This window comes from Poecilia mexicana, unplaced genomic scaffold (assembly GCF_051168715.1).
Source record: "Poecilia mexicana isolate PSO_F unplaced genomic scaffold, ASM5116871v1 scaffold_13, whole genome shotgun sequence".
Classification (NCBI taxonomy): domain Eukaryota; kingdom Metazoa; phylum Chordata; class Actinopteri; order Cyprinodontiformes; family Poeciliidae; genus Poecilia; species Poecilia mexicana.
Window position 1 is genome coordinate 7,510,393 of NW_028263382.1, and position 15,820 is coordinate 7,526,212.

The 15,820-nt window shown below is 41.1% G+C and overlaps 1 protein-coding gene across 1 annotated transcript in view; it reads right to left on the reverse strand.

Moving 5' to 3' along the window:
* The window catches only part of nova2 (NOVA alternative splicing regulator 2), an 86,449-nt gene that overhangs the window by 19,563 nt on the left and 51,066 nt on the right, over positions 1 to 15,820 (reverse strand). The gene's annotated exons all lie outside the window — the stretch shown is intronic.

Below are 15,820 nucleotides of genomic sequence, written 5' to 3' on the forward strand. Positions count from 1 at the left end.
GCATTAGTAGAGCCTCCTGCACAACCAACAAGAATGCAGCAAGTGGTTTCTGGATGGTAAGTCAACAACAAAACTCTTGTATTTTCCAGCAGCCATTGTACAGCACATACAGCAATAAAACCAACTGACCGAAGGAGCTGGTGTTCTGCTGGGGTTTCTAGGTAACAGGCAGAGCTCTGCTGGGGTTGCTAGGTAACGGGCAGAGCTCTGCTGGGGTTGCTAGGTAACGGGCAGAGCTCTGCTGGGGTTGCTAGGTAACGGGCGGTGCTCTGCTGGGGTTGCTAGGTAACGGGCAGAGCTCTGCTGGGGTTGCTAGGTAACGGGCGGTGCCTGCTGATTTGTTACATTCCAGAGTTTTTTGGAAAGGCTCATTTTCCAGGCAGACACAAAAAAACAACAAAAAAACAGGAACTTATTGTCAAAAACTGGATGGGTGTTGTTTTGTTTTGTTTTTGTAAGAAGCAGCAGAAACCCAAAGGGAAGTATAAAAACATGCAAAATGTGGTTCTTTACTGTGGAGGAAAATGTATGGAAGTACATTGGAGCACATCCACCTGCGAATACTGGAGTCCTTTTCTAAAAATGCTTCTAACTGCCTATTTTAATAGCTAAACTCCAAATATACCTCAGTGTGAATCAATGCACATGGAAACCATCTTGACTCTACTGTGCAAACCTAAAGTCATCCTTGTTCCCCCTCTTGGGGGGTAAGATAATCCAGGAGCGTGAAGGAAAATGAAAGGCCCTCTGTGATTGGCTGCTTTGCCAGCCAATAGGAAGTCGAGCATCACTGCATCTGGGTATTCCAGCTTCCTAAACTGCATTTCCTGCAGAATATTTCAGAAATAATCCACAAACCGGCGGGGAACCAAAGCAAAACCTCTCAGTTCATCTCATCAGTGACTTCCCTCGTCTTTTCGTTCTCTCCTGTATTATTTCTGTTCCTCTCCGTCCTCGTTTCTCCGGACTCTCCAGAGGTTTCTGGTCTTATCACAGCCCAGCAGCGGGTCGGTTGGCACTACCCTCCTCCGCGGCACCGTTGGACCCGCTTGGCTTGGCCTGGCTAAGCTAAAACATCTGTGTTTGTACCAGAGAGGGGGGAGGAATCTGCAGCAAAACGGCTACCAATGCTAACAGGCTGAGCGGAGAAGATTTGTGACGCCAAAAGACTAAAAATAAACGAGCGTTTGTGTCGCTTTTAGCAACATGTTGCTGCTGGTTCTTTTTATAAAACCAGTTAGCATTACACCGTCACTGCCGTGCATTCCTGTTGGTACGGCCTGGTGACAGCAGAGACAAACAGGAGCTATCTGGTCTTAGCATCACGAGAGCTGAACATGGAAATCAGGCGTCCGGCGAAGCCATTTGTGGTTTCTTTATTTTATTCAGCTTCTTTTTCTTTTCTTTTGGAAACACCCACTGACCATTGAAGTGTGTGTGTGTGTGTGTGTGTGTGTGAGAGAGAGTGTTGATTCGGAGGAAACTGGGCCTCGCCTCTCCCTGACAGCTGGTGCCCTCTGGGTAATCTCCAGCCGTCCAATCAGAGGCCAGGATTAACAGGCCATTGTCTTGGCATGAGAAAGTGTGTGTGTGTGTGTGTGTGTGTGTGTGTGTGTGTGTGTGTGTGTGTGTGTGATAGTGGTTGGAAAGGCCACTCTGTCACTAAGGATCATGTTGGGCCTGCGCTACAGCTGTGCTTTGGCAACAGAAACCAGTTTCACCAGATATTCACCATCATCGTCTGTTAACTTATAGCTACTTTATTCAGATTTGCTTTATTTTTGGCAATTTTACAACAATACAAAGAAAGGAACCAAAATAAAACATTATTTTACAAACCACTAATTCACCAGAAGAAGGAATAAACTGAAACTACGTCTCTCTCTCTCCAGTCTGGTCTTTGGTCTCAATTTGCAGCTTTTTTGAAAGTTTGTTTACAAAACTTCATTGCCCATTTTATTTGTTTTCTTTATTTATTTTGAATATTCAAAATGACTTCCAGTTCCAGTGTTAAATATTTGTTAGAAATTAAAGTTTTTTGATCTTTGCGTTAACTTGTATTATGTCATAATCATTATATTACTTGTAAATGGCCACAGCAGGAAGTGAAGTTGTTGAATTTTATTATGTTTAGTTCCTTGAGACACAGTCAGTGTTTTTTTTTTTCACAGAAGAGAAAAATCGACATGAATTTATTCATCTGCTTGATGTGTGATCAAACATTACTTTGGCCTCGATTCACATCACAACTGCAACATGGAAAAATTCTCTCGTTTCTTGGTTTTAATTTATCTATCTGCTGTCCTCATCTGCACTGCAAAAACACAAAATCTACGTATTTTGATTTAGCTTCTAGTGCAAATATGTTGGTACAATCGAAATAAGGCAAAACAAACTTACAAATAACTTTTTAGCAAGAAATAGAAGCTTGTTCAATTAGAACTGGGTTGCTAGGTAACAGGTCTGTGCTTGGCTGGGGTTGCTAGGTAACGGGTCTGTGCTTGGCTGGGGTTGCTAGGTAACGGGTCTGTGCTTAGCTGGGGTTGCTAGGTAACGGGTCTGTGCTTAGCTGGGGTTGCTAGGTAACAGGTCTGTGCTTGGCTGGGGTTGCTAGGTAACGGGTCTGTGCTTGGCTGGGGTTGCTAGGTAACGGGTCTGTGCTTAGCTGGGGTTGCTAGGTAACTGGGCAGCGGAATGTTCCACAAGTGGAACCAGAACTTTTATCAATATTAAAGAATTATTGGCTTAAAAGTTATTTTTAAGTTGATTTGTCATATTTTAAGTGTAGATATTTGCATCAGAAACTTGACCAAAAAATGCGGTAAGATTTTGTGTTTTTGCAATGTGGCCATCTTTAAAAATCCTTGCACTCAGAAAACCCTCCTCCTTTTCCATTTTAGTGATTTTTATGAATGTTTGTTTCCTCTACTTGATCTTGATAAGTTTTTGGTGCGTTTTGAATTCCAGCCTCCATAATTTAAGCCGTTTTCTGGTGTAGCTGTAAATCTTTATCGCCGAGCTGAAATAATCGAATGGATGCCCTCCAGGAACTGAGATTGGATTTCTCTACTGGCTTTTAAATAATATAAAATGACACACAAACCCAAATATTCAGAGCCAAAACAGCCAACCTGGCATGGCTGAGCTGCAGCCTCAGATCTCTAATTAAATCAAAAGTGAAGTTATTTCAATAAGCTTTAGCAAACACTGGGGTTGATTATAACGTCTCATTGAAAGTGAAATAATTCCCCCCACACAACCTTCCAGCCCTAGACGTATAAATGCCAAAGCAGCGCCGACGCAGCAGAATTTAAACATCCCTCAGTGACCTGAAGTGAGCTCAGCTGGCAGTCTGTCCAGCGAGTGCGTAAGTGTGAGTCTGTAATGCATTTTAGCATCCGCTCTTGTAAAACACAACGTCAGCTTGGACTCTTTCAACAGTTGGAGATTTCAGATGAAAATCTCCTCAATTTTACTCTGATTGCTGCGTTTGCAAAGGACCTGACTGTGACTTTCATGTGCAGAGAAGAAGTCATGCTGGAACGTTTTCTTAGACCGAAAATAATCCAACATGCAAGATTTAATACCAGCCTGAAAAAAAACAAGGAAAACAGGAAAGACTGCAAGGTTCAGGTCCGGAGGACGGGAAGAACCGAGACGAGAGGCGGGCAGAGTATCCAAAAATTACACTCCAGTTAGAGTAGAGAGACTTCATAATAAAATTACTCCAGCAAAAGTAAAAATACTCTTAAAAGTACATAAACGCTACTCAAACAAATGTAATTAAATAAATGTAACTTGTTACTTTCCAACTCTGGAAGTTACTTTGTTTTACCACAAACCATGAAAATGTTGAGATTAAATTAAAGATTTTAAATTTTCATAAAAGTTAAAAAAAAATCTTACTTTCCATTAATGTCTAAAATGTTTTAAAGAAAATGAAACTACTAATAACTGCTTTGGTTTTTCATTCAGAGAATCCAGAGACTTCATTCAGTTAAAGGGTAGAAACACTTCTTCATAAAATCACTCCAGTAAAAATGCTCCTAAAGTACATTTTAAAAAGTTACTCAAGTCAATATAATGGAGTAAATGTAACGAGTTGCTACCAGACGGACCAGAGTTCGGCACGCGCCCAGTCCTCCCCAAACGAACCGGACTGAACCGGGCCGCAGTGAAAGCTGCAGCCTTCCTGTTGCTTTGTAAACAACCTGAAGCTAAAATCTCCCCGGAGATCCGGTGGATCCCTCTGAAGACCAAGAGCCAGGCGTGAACTTTCAGCTCCCGGTTTCCACGGCGACAAAGTGACCCGGCACCTTTTCGCTCGGCACCAGCAGGCTCATCATGCCGTGGCGAGCCAGGCTGCGGACCCTGGTTTTTATTAAGGTCTAGCTAACGTGACTCACTCCTTCCTCCTGATGGCTGGTAACGGACGTAGAGCACACCGAGCCGATCCTCTGATCTGTGACTCACAGCAGCAGCAGATGCGGCTCGCCATGTTTGGGCTCTGCTGCATCGACCCGAACAAAGCGAGCCACGTGCTGCGCATCAAACATTTGTGTTTTTTAGAAACAGAGAAGAAGAAGAGAGTCATTACACTGGAAGAAATGAAAGTAGTCTGAGCCCATTCTGACCACAAAAGGGATAAATTAGGGTTTTCCTTTCTCCACTCAAAGGCCCAATTCTTCTGAAAAGCACCCTTTAAGCCATGGGTCTGGTTTCTTAGGTAATAACTGTTGAAACATCTGATTTAAGAGACTTGAGTCACTGTTGAGGTGCTGCACACCAGCCCTGTTTAGTCTGCTTTAGCACAGCTCCAGTCCGTTTGTCTTGAAAGTTCAGTTTGTTTGGAAAAGAGGGAAAATTTCGCCTACAAACCTCAGAGTGAAGTGAATATATGAACATTAAGTTATTCAAATTATATTTTATATGTTCTGTTTTAATTTATTATTGCACCATATATTAATTTTTTATAACCCGTCAGCTTAAATGCTACAATCTGGTACAAATGATTAAATTTATGTTTGGTTTGTCCTTTCAAAATAAAGTTTATTATTAACCAGACCACTCCAAAAGCAGGAGGTGGACTACAGCGCACGGCATTCTGGGTAAATTTAACCAAATAAACACGCTAGGCTCGCGCTAGCGGGAGAAATGGCTCGATGCTTTTTAGCGAAGACAAAAGAAAAATCTGTTAAATCTGACGCCACTCCATTTTTGTTTATATTTTGTGAAACAGGAAGTTGAGCTCAGAGTCTTTTTCAGAGGTCTTGTCGTTTCTTGCAGTGGTTCTTGGCGCAGCGCCCCCACAGGCAAGGAGGGGAACAGGTTTTTCAAAGGCTTGGTTGGTTTGACTCAATGTGAAAGAGAACCAAGCAACTGAAAATGCAACAAATGTTTCAGTTTTGGTCCCAAATCAAACCGAGTCTACCGGACTAACCCGCCTTAAAAAAAACATAATTCCATAAATTACATTATAAAGGAAAGAGTCGGCTCAAATATGAAATGTTTTCTTTGGTTTTTGTGGCATTTCCCTTAAAAACCAGAAGTCTCTCAGTTTCTGATGTGCCAAACGGCGCGGACGTCCCGGCAGAGTAAATCCGGCTTTCTGAGGCCGTTCCTGTTCTCGAGGGCCCGGTGAGCTCCGCTCAGCCTGTAGCTGCAGCGGCCGGTGAAGATGACTCGGTCCTGCTGCCTGTTAATTGCATTAGTCAGACCACAATTAACAGCCGTGATTCATAGTTTCCAGCAAGAGGCAGGAAGACTTGGCCTCTCTGGGCTTCTGTAGATGGCAACCAGGGCAAATGACAAGTGTTACTCCAGGAACTGTGCTTAGACTGTACATGTGTGATCCTGGAGATGGTGAGCGACATATTGACAATTTTAACAATCCGTCTAGAAATAGAGAACTTACAGGGTACTTTCTGGAGTTTACAGGGTACTTTTTGGAGTTTACAGGGTACTTTCTGGAGTACTTTCTGAAAACTTGGAGCTAAATTGGGGCCTAAAGTTTGTTAAAAAACTTTACGACTCCAAATCTGAAACTGACACAGCAGGATACTTGGATACTTTCTTGTATGTTTTACAACATGCAGGTTACTTTCCAGAACTTGCGTTACTTTTTGGTAATGACGGATTACTTTTCTTAAACCTTCAGATTACTTTCTGAAAACTTACAGGACACTTTATTGTATATGCAGGAACATGCAGGATACTTTCCAGAACTTGGAAGTTATTTTTCTAGAACTTTCATTTACTGTCTAGAACTTGCAGGTTACTTTTTGTATAACTTAGAGTTCTTCTCCAGATCTCAAAGGTTGCTTTCTATAAATTACAACTGACTTTCCCAGAACTGTCATGTTTCTTCTGATGAATGTACAGGTAATTTACAGGTAACGTTGGAGATTTTTACCAATATTTCTTTTGAAAACATTTTAAATTGCACATCTAGGAAATGAATTAGTGTCTGTAGCTTAATTTGCTGTGTTTGCATCTTGGTGGATGTAAGTAGCACTTAAGCAGGGAAACATCCTCAACTCCCTCTGAGTCATAAAAACAGACATCTGTGCTGCTAACAGAGAACAAATGCTCATCCAGAGCCGCCTGCCTGGGGAATCCCCGGCCTCGGCGTAAACCTTCACCAGGAACACAGAAAACATGCAGTTTCTGTCCAACTCAGGCAGATTCTGCTGTTTTAGAAATGATTTCTACTTCAAACGTCTCCACAGAACGGAAGAGGGTCGGAGCGAAAAACTGGATCCCACTTCAATTTACCTGTTTGTTATCATCATTTTATTCTCACAATTCTGACATTTTTCCTGGAATAGACTTTTTTTCTCAGAATTTAGATTTTTATAACTTTTTCCTCCTGAAAACTGAATTTTTTCCCCCCAGAATTTTTAAATTTTCTTCTTAGAAATCAGATTTTTTTACCTTTTTCTCATAGTTTTGGCTTCAGTCTGAAAATTCTGACTTTCTTTTGACTTTTTTTTTATGACTGTTTCTCATAATTTTCACTTTTTTTTCTCAAAATTCAGATTTTTTTTTATTACTTTTTTCCCCTCCGACTTTTAATTTCTCAGAATTTTTACTTTTAGCTCAAAATTAAAATTCTTTATCTCAGAATATTAAAGTCATAATTCTGTTTTTATCCTCCTCCTTACTGAAGAATAAAATCAGATTTAGTTGAGGTATATTTTCTTGTTTTTCTGCAGCAGCAGGAACACATTCTGGATCCTGAAGCGACAATAAACATGAATATTTCATCCATATCTGCAGAGAACTGCGTGAGGGGAGGAGACGTGACAGAAACGCCGCAGGTCACATGTTCACAGGTACATGATGTTCATCCCTGCTGGGCCGAGACGTACAGCTTTTCCCTCCCAGCACAAACAAACATCTGGAGAAGAAACGGCAGCCGATCGGTGCAGAAGCAGGACGAGGAACCTGCAGGAACGGAGAGCGGCGCCGCCACGGAGACGTCAAAACGGAGCGACGGCAGCGGAAGCAAACAGAGACGGACAGAGCGCCGTGCAGAACGGGAAACCTCTGAGAAACCTGTCACAACAGAGCAACGTCAGAAAAACAGAGACGGCAGCGAGAAACCGAGACCTAAAAACAAACACGGCGAGAGCCGAGCGACTCTTAAATCTGATTTTCATTCATTCGTTCACAGCTGCCTTCATTTCTACACAAAACAACGAGGAGAGAAAAGCTGCATAGAAAACATCCAGCTGGCTCCAGAGTCGGTTAGTGACTGCTTACATTTACTCAGTTACACTCCAGTTTTATTTTCTTTAACAGTTTTTAGACATCAGTGGAAACTCGTGTTGTTTTTTCACTTTCTGCTTTTGTTTATGAAAACTGCAGCATCTTCAAACTAATTCAACATTTTTCTTACTTTGCGGTGAAACAAAGAGGCCTTCAGAGTTGGATAGTTACATTCACTGAAGTAACTTTTCTTAAAAATGAACTTTAGGAGTATTTTCACTACGCTGCACTTTGAGTCATTTCATTAGGAAGCATTTCTGCTCTTACTTGAGTAAAATTTCTGGATTTTCTGAATGAAAAACATGTTTTAACCAAAAACTCACCAGACTCAGACCTGCAGTTTCTGTTAAAGTTTCTGAAGGTTTTTATTGAAAGAAACAGATTTGGGAAAATATTATTTGCCTGATTTTGATATTTTTTCTTACTTATCTGAATTATTGTCATTTTGATTATAAAAATACCAAAATTTCCACTTAGCTTTATATTTTGCTCCGTCTGATGATGTAATTTTTAAATATGAAATGATTGATAATTTGATCAGTTACCAATATGTTGCAGTATTTCTGCTCTTCCTGAGTTTCTCAGTGTTTGGGTTTCTCAGCCGACAGGAAGTGAGATGTAGAGGCTTTAACGTAAATCTCGTTAAGCGGATCTCCTTCGTCTGCGGATAAACCCGGGTTAACGGCCACCTCTGATCAGATCGTCTGGATTAGCAGCGCCGCCTCAGAAAAGTGTCGCTCTGAACCGCGTCGCCGCAGGAGAAAAAGGAAATGGATCATCAGATCATCATCATCAGGATTCCTGAATCAGAACAGTCTGAGTTCGACCCGCTGTGAACGCTGATATTAAAGCTTCTGTTGGACCGGCGCTGTCCAAACTTCTCACCATCTCAGAGGAAGTTACCCTTTTTCTAATTTTAATCTCAAAATTCTGACATTTTTCCACCTTTTTTTCTCAGATTTCTGACAAACCTTTTGCTGTTAGGGCCAAAATGGTCGAGCTCAGAGCCTTTTTCTTAATTAAGACTGGAAAATTTATTTCTTGAGACATTTATTTTCTATCTCTTAAATAAATATGCAATATTTTAATTTAAAAAGTCGTCTAATTTTCATACAAAATGATATTGTTGACAGAAATGTAAACAAGTTGCTATAATAAATGACAAGTAAATATTTTCTTCACCCATCAAATCTTTTTTGAGTTCATTATTTTATATTATTATTATTAATAATTAATTTCTTATTTTATGTTGGGCAGTGCTTGCTATGATTTTTAGCAAATGAAATCAATGAAAACAAACAATTTAATAAAAGAAACAAACAAAAAAATAAAGGTTTAATGTGTCTTTAAAAATTTCTCTGAGGGGCCAAATAAAGTCCTCCAAAGGGCCACAAATGGCCCCCGGACCACACTTTGGACATCCCTGTTTTAGACGCAACAAAATAAACGAGAATCAAATCAAATAAACATTTACAACTCAAACAAATGGTAATGGCAGCAGAAAAACTGCTTATCTTTGCAGTTTTTTCCTCCAGAGACTCGTCTTAAATCTCAGGATGTATTAACTGCGTTTCAATTCCCCTTCGGCTCCGAGCAAAATGTTTCCAAATGGCGCGATAGAAGAAGCTCCAACAATGAGACAAACAGACGAGGAGAAGGATGAATTCATCAGCTGACATATTAATAATCCAGAGGAAGTGACTGCGCAGACCTCAGAGGGTTTTATTAGAAAGCTGGAAGGAAAGCAGAGGTGACTGAACAAACTGGACGGAGACGGAGTCCTGATGGTGAAAACGTAATCTAGATTAGGTTAAATTACTTTAGTTCAGTTTATTCCAGCTAAATGCTCCACCTACAGCCTGGTTTAAAGTAACAAAAAATATTTACTACCCATTTTAAAAGCAGAGTTTCCAATTCCTGCTCAAACTGTTGATATTTTCAGGTAAATTTGGTTAATTTTGCAATATCTGCATGTTTGCCCCACACTTGGCTCCGCCCCTCACTGAGTCCTGGCCACGCCCCTATGTGCATCAAGGCCACGCCCCTATGTGCATCAAGGCCACGCCCCTATGTGCATCAAGGCCACGCCCCTCTGTGCATCAAGGCCACGCCCCTCTGTGCATCAAGGCCACGCCCCTCTGTGCATCAAGGCCACGCCCCTATGTGCATCAAGGCCACGCCCACTTCCATGAAATTTGTCATTATTAGCCTGAGGGGGCGGAGCTACACGGGTTAAACTTTAAAGTGTCATAATAAACAATAAATGATGGTTATTAATCCAAATGTTCCCAAGTCGTCCTAATCCAAACCAGCAGCGCGAAAAAAACAAAGTTCTGATCCGTTTCCAGCAACCCTCCCGGTTCCATTCTGCCGTATATTTTCATCAGCGTTCGATCCGGGTCAGATATGGAGCAGAAAGATCAGATCAACATGGAGAACGGCCACAACGTCTCAGGCAGCCGGGCAGATGTTGGTGATGTCATGAGAGGCTCTTCCAGAAACTGAGGAGCGTGAAGTCAATGAAGTGTGTGTGTGTGTGTGTGTGTGTGTGTGTGTGTGTGTGTGTGTGTGTGTGTGTGTGTGTGTGTGTAGGACTGCATGTGCTGATGTAATCAGGCACAGTAAGGAAACTTGGACCTGTTCTCTGCTGCAGTCGACCAAGTCGTCATTAAGGAGAGAACAGGACACAGAGAAGAGGAGGAGGAGGAAGAGGAGGAGGAGAGGAAGAGGAGGAGAGAAATAAAGTGGAAATTACAGATGGACAGGAGGAAGAAAGGTCAGAAAGGTCAGTTTAAAGGCGGGATGACGAAGAGCGAAGAACTGGAACACAATGAGAAATGCACCATGTAAAAAGTTGATGTAAATGTGAGTTTATTATCCGTCCCATGAGGAACCTGCAGGCTGCTGCACACAAACCTTTGGTCAATTTGGAAAAAACATGAACTCAGAGTTAACGTGGACAGCTGGGCTTTTCTGCCCTCAAGGATATAAAAAATGACCAAATACCCCAAAATATTCTGATAAAAAGAAGCGGCCCGTGTAAAAGGTTTAGGAAACTTTCACATTTTTTGTTCAAAATCATTCTAAGATAATAATATTTGAATCTGCTCAGCTCAGAATGAGCCGTTTTAGGGCGTCTTGTCACTTTAAATCCTGATAAGGTGCTGCTGGCCACGCCCCCAACTGAATGTTTTACAGCAAACAGATGCTAAAACATTCAGTTTTGTTTGCTAAACAATAATTTTGCAAACAAATGCTAAACTATACAACCACATGACTTTGAAAGGCAAAAGTAGAGCCTCCTGCACAACTAACAAGAATGCAGCAAGTGGTTTCTGGATGGAAAGCCAACAACAAAACAGTTGTCCTTTCCAGCAGCCATTGTATACAGTGCATACAGTGGAAGAACCAGCTGACCAAACGTGCTGGAGCTCAGTTTGGGTTGCTAGGTAACGGGGCAGTGCCCGTTGACTCAGACTCGACAATTAGAAGGCTCTTTTTCCAGACACCAAAAAACATTAACTTATTGCCCAAAACCAGCTGAGTGGTTTATATATATATATATATATATATATATATATATATATATATATATATGTATGTATATCTTGATCTGCTTTTCGAAGCAGTAGAGACCCAAATAAAAGCAATAGAAACCAGGCAAAATGTGAAAATTTGTGTAATACGTTTATATAATTAGCATGAAAAAGCATAACGGAAACCCACTTTGCACTACTGCAAATAACCCACATTATTCCTCATCTCCCATCTTTGGGGATTCAGCCAATCAGCACCAAGAAAAATGAATGCCCTTCCTGGATTGAGCCGATACCAAAATGTGAAGTATGACCCACCTCTACAGGTGGTTTCTGGACGGCAACAAAGCACTTGTCTTCTCCAGCAGCCATTGCACAGTGCGTACAGAGCTGGGGTTGCTAGGTAACCTGTGGAGTTCAGCTGCAGTTGCTAGGTAACCTGTGGAGTTCAGCTGCAGTTGCTAGGTAACCTGTGGAGTTCAGCTGGGGTTGCTAGGTAACCTGTGGATTTCAGCTGGGGTTGCTAGGTAACCTGTGGAGTTCAGCTGCGGTTGCTAGGTAACCTGTGGAGTTCAGCTGCGGTTGCTAGGTAACCTGTGGAGTTCAGCTGCGGTTGCTAGGTAACGGAGCAGTAAAACATTCCGCCAGTGGAACTAGAACTTTTTCATACTAGAGAATTATTGACTTATTAAAACAAGCTGCTCTCTCTTGGTTATTTGTTATATAGCAATACACAATATTTAAAGTGTATTAATATATCTGCACTAGAACCTTGAATAAAATTAATTGGTAAATTTTGTGTTCTTGCAGTGCAGAAGCTGTAGAAACCAGTTATGCAAAGCGTAACTTGTAACTTTTCACACCAAATCACCAGTCGGTGCTGAAACTTTCTTTCTTTGCAGTGAATCTTTCTTCCATTCGCAGCACACCAGAACAGTGGAGACCCGGTTTCCTCTCAGCCTCTTTCCTTTCGCCCCCCCAGTCCTTTATCTGGTCCGGCAGTGACGGAGCGGCCGGGACGCGGGGAGAATAAGGCGACCCGCTTTAGAGAATAACAAAAGGATCTGGAAGAAAAGGCAGGAATTCCTGTGGACTGACGTAATTCCTCCGACTGGGAAGAGCTGCTTTCCCTCCATGTTCTCTGATCACTGCACTGGTTCTGAAACTCTCTCCGTTTACGTTTCTGCAGCTAGGAGACACTTTCATCTGCACAGTGAAACTTCACCATGAAATAAAAAACGTTTAAGCGTTCAACAGTTCATTCCAGTTCAAACTATATTAATTTTACAGTATTTAAATTATCTCAGTTATCTGATTGTGATCAAAATCGCTGGCATTTAAAGTCGTTCTGTCAATAGATTAAAAAGATTTAATTAGATTTATTTTTAAATCTCCACTGTGTGAAAGTTTTCAGAAAACATTTAATCATGTGAAACCAAACGTGTGTGAAGACTTTCTATATTCAGGAAGGTTTAAATCATTTTCATGAAGATCATGAAAGTTTTTAAAGAACTGATGAATGTTTCGATAAAATCCATTAACAAACTGTTAAAACATTAACAAACAGCTGGTCCTGCATGTTACAGGTACTCCTTAAAGCTACATCATATTTAATTCACATTGTGATTGTTTTTGAATATTATTTAGAAACATTGTCATACTTGAACTCGTGTGACGATAACTGTGACTCTGATATGCTGCCCCCTACAGGTGGGAGTTAGTGGTCAGGTAAACCCGACGTTTCTGAGCGTTTTTACAGGAATCTGTAATAAACTCAGTTATGCTTTAGCTGAACCTGGACTTTGACACAAGTGGTTTAAAGGAAGCCATTTTGTTTTAAATGTTAATTTACAAACGTCTCTTTCCTGTTGAATTTTTGCGACAGTCGATTGTCGCCATCGAGCCGAGCGACCGGCGTTATTCGTTCAAATTTCGAGCTTCGGTTCAGCGACGCGACACAAGAAAGTTAAAAAAACTTTTGCTGAGAAGCTTTTAGGTCAGAAAGCAACATTAACGTGTCAAAGTGTTGGGATTAACTGCATGCCTTGACGTTTAAAGCTAATGCACTTTTCCAGCTTTTTCTCTCCAACATGTTCGCCTCTCCTCCTCTTCCTCCCTCCCCGTCTTCCTGGCAGCAGAGTCCTGGTTGCCCAAGTGACCCGGCCCATGGCGAGCAGACAGCTGAGGAGCCGCCACGGCCGGCCTCTCCTCACATTTCTTCCCCTCTTCCTCTCACCTCTTTGCTAATCTCAGTCTCTCCTCGGTTTCTTCTCTCTTCCTCATCACAGAGTGAAATAAAAGGAAATCTGCGAGGAAGCATTTCAATGAAGCTTGTGGCTGAACATGAAGAAAGCTCATCTTTCATCTCACAAAGAAATTCACCAAATATAGTAAATAATGAAAAAGATTCAAAAAAGCTGGAAATTACGTTAAAAATAAAGTTTTTAGCTCACATGCTCATGAAATAAAACTCAATTTCTCAAAATAAATATTTGCTAAAACAAATTTTTCATAGTTTAGGAGAAGAAAATGTTGCTGCAGAATCTCATAAATTCTGTTTCTACAAAGAACAAATCCTCAACCCCACAGAAACGGCAGATAAACTCATTTTTACGTCTATTTCTATATTTTTGCTGTAGTTTCATTAAGTGACTTCATAATTCAACTTATTGTTGTTTATTTATTTGAATATTTGTTTCCAAAATATAAAACGTATTTTGAGAAAACTGAACTGCTAATAAACATCCACTTCAAAATAAGAGCACAAATATAAACGTCTAATGAGCTGAAGAATTAATAAAGCAGCCAAATAAATGAGAAATTATCCGTGAAAAAAAGCTGAGTGTGCTAAACGTTTTTAGCCAAAATGCTAATCGGAAAACTAAAAATTAGCTCTGCTATTAGCGCATTAGCAGATTGTGCCGCTTCTTTCCTTTTGAAATTTTTCCTTTTTCATGTTCTAGAAAAACTTTACATTATATGGAAGGAAAGTTTTGAAAAAATTTATCACAGTCTTATGTTGTTTTACCAGAAAAAGCTAGCATGTTAGCAGGAGCGCACTGTATCCACCTTCATAAACACCTGAGCACACACCTTCGCCAAATAAACGAGTAATTTAAAATTTATCCGTGACAATTTATCCGGGAAAACTGAGGGTGGCAAACATTTTTAAAACTAGCCAAAATGCTAACTGCTAAAAAGAAACATTAGCTCTGCTACAAGCGCATGAGCGTGTTGTGCTACTTTCTTCTTTTCACATTTTTCCCTTTCATTGTACTAGTTCAAATTTACATTATACATAAAGAAAGTTATGAAATCATTTTTGTTCCATCACAAAAAGCTAGCATGTTAGCAGGAGTATGAAGCCGCTGTATAAACGTGCAGAAACACATGAGCGCACTCCTTCGTTTCCCAGGGTGACAGAACACCAACGTAAGTCTGCAGATATCAGTTGCACTGAAAACATGGTGAGTTCAGGTGAACAGGTGTCACTGAAGAGGCTCAAAACTCCTCCGGAAGAGCCGGGAACGCGCAGCAGCTGGACCAACGTGGCCCACTCAGGTCTTCCCTGAGGATTACACACACATATTCCCGTCTCATGCCATTAAACGGCGACATTGCAGGAACCCTTTTAAACACTCACACACTTATGGAAAGAATGCAGATACACACACACACTCGGCCGTCCGGCTCTCTAGAAAGTTGCGGATCTCACCGTGTCACCACAGACGACTATATATACACACACCTAATCACTGTCATGCTCATCTGTCTTACACACACGGCGTTCCTGTGTCCTCTGAGAACCGTGAAAGTAACCGGACCTCGTGTGAATTCCTGCTCAAGCCGAACGAGTTCAGCGCTGTTCTGGTTTTACTGACACCCTCACACATGCGGGACGTGGTGGCCATGAAGGCAGACATCTTTCTGCAACGCTCCCCGAGTGACAGCAGCCACATAATGAAGTGGCACAGAGGAGAAGGAAGGCACACTCCCGACTTTGACCCCTGACCTTCATCTCACTTGGTTTCATTTCTCATCTCTTCTTCCCCGCGCTGTGAGCGAAATGTTGTAAATTGCAGAAGACTTGCAGAAATGTAGGAAACACATAAAAAATTTTTGTGAAACTTTGAGTCAATGTAAAGATCCCAGCTGAAGAGCATCAGAAATGTGTGAAAAATTGTTTAAAAGGCTAAACTGAAAACGGCTAAAGCTCACGGTGTTACAGTTAGCCAGTGTTTTTAGCCAATATGCCAAAGGCTGTGGAAATATCATGTTTCATCATTTTAAGTTACTCCACCTGCTGTGCAAACAGCTGTTTAAGAGATGAAAAGCTAAAGTTAGCCAAAATGCTAATGATAACATACAGGCTATCATTAGCACGGTGAGCTAAAGTAATATAATCCTTTCTATATGTACAATTCCAGGCTAAAGCTGGATGTAGCCACAAAGCTAAAACACTGATAGTAGCATGCTGGCTATCATTAGCATGGTGAGCCAGAGTAACATACTTC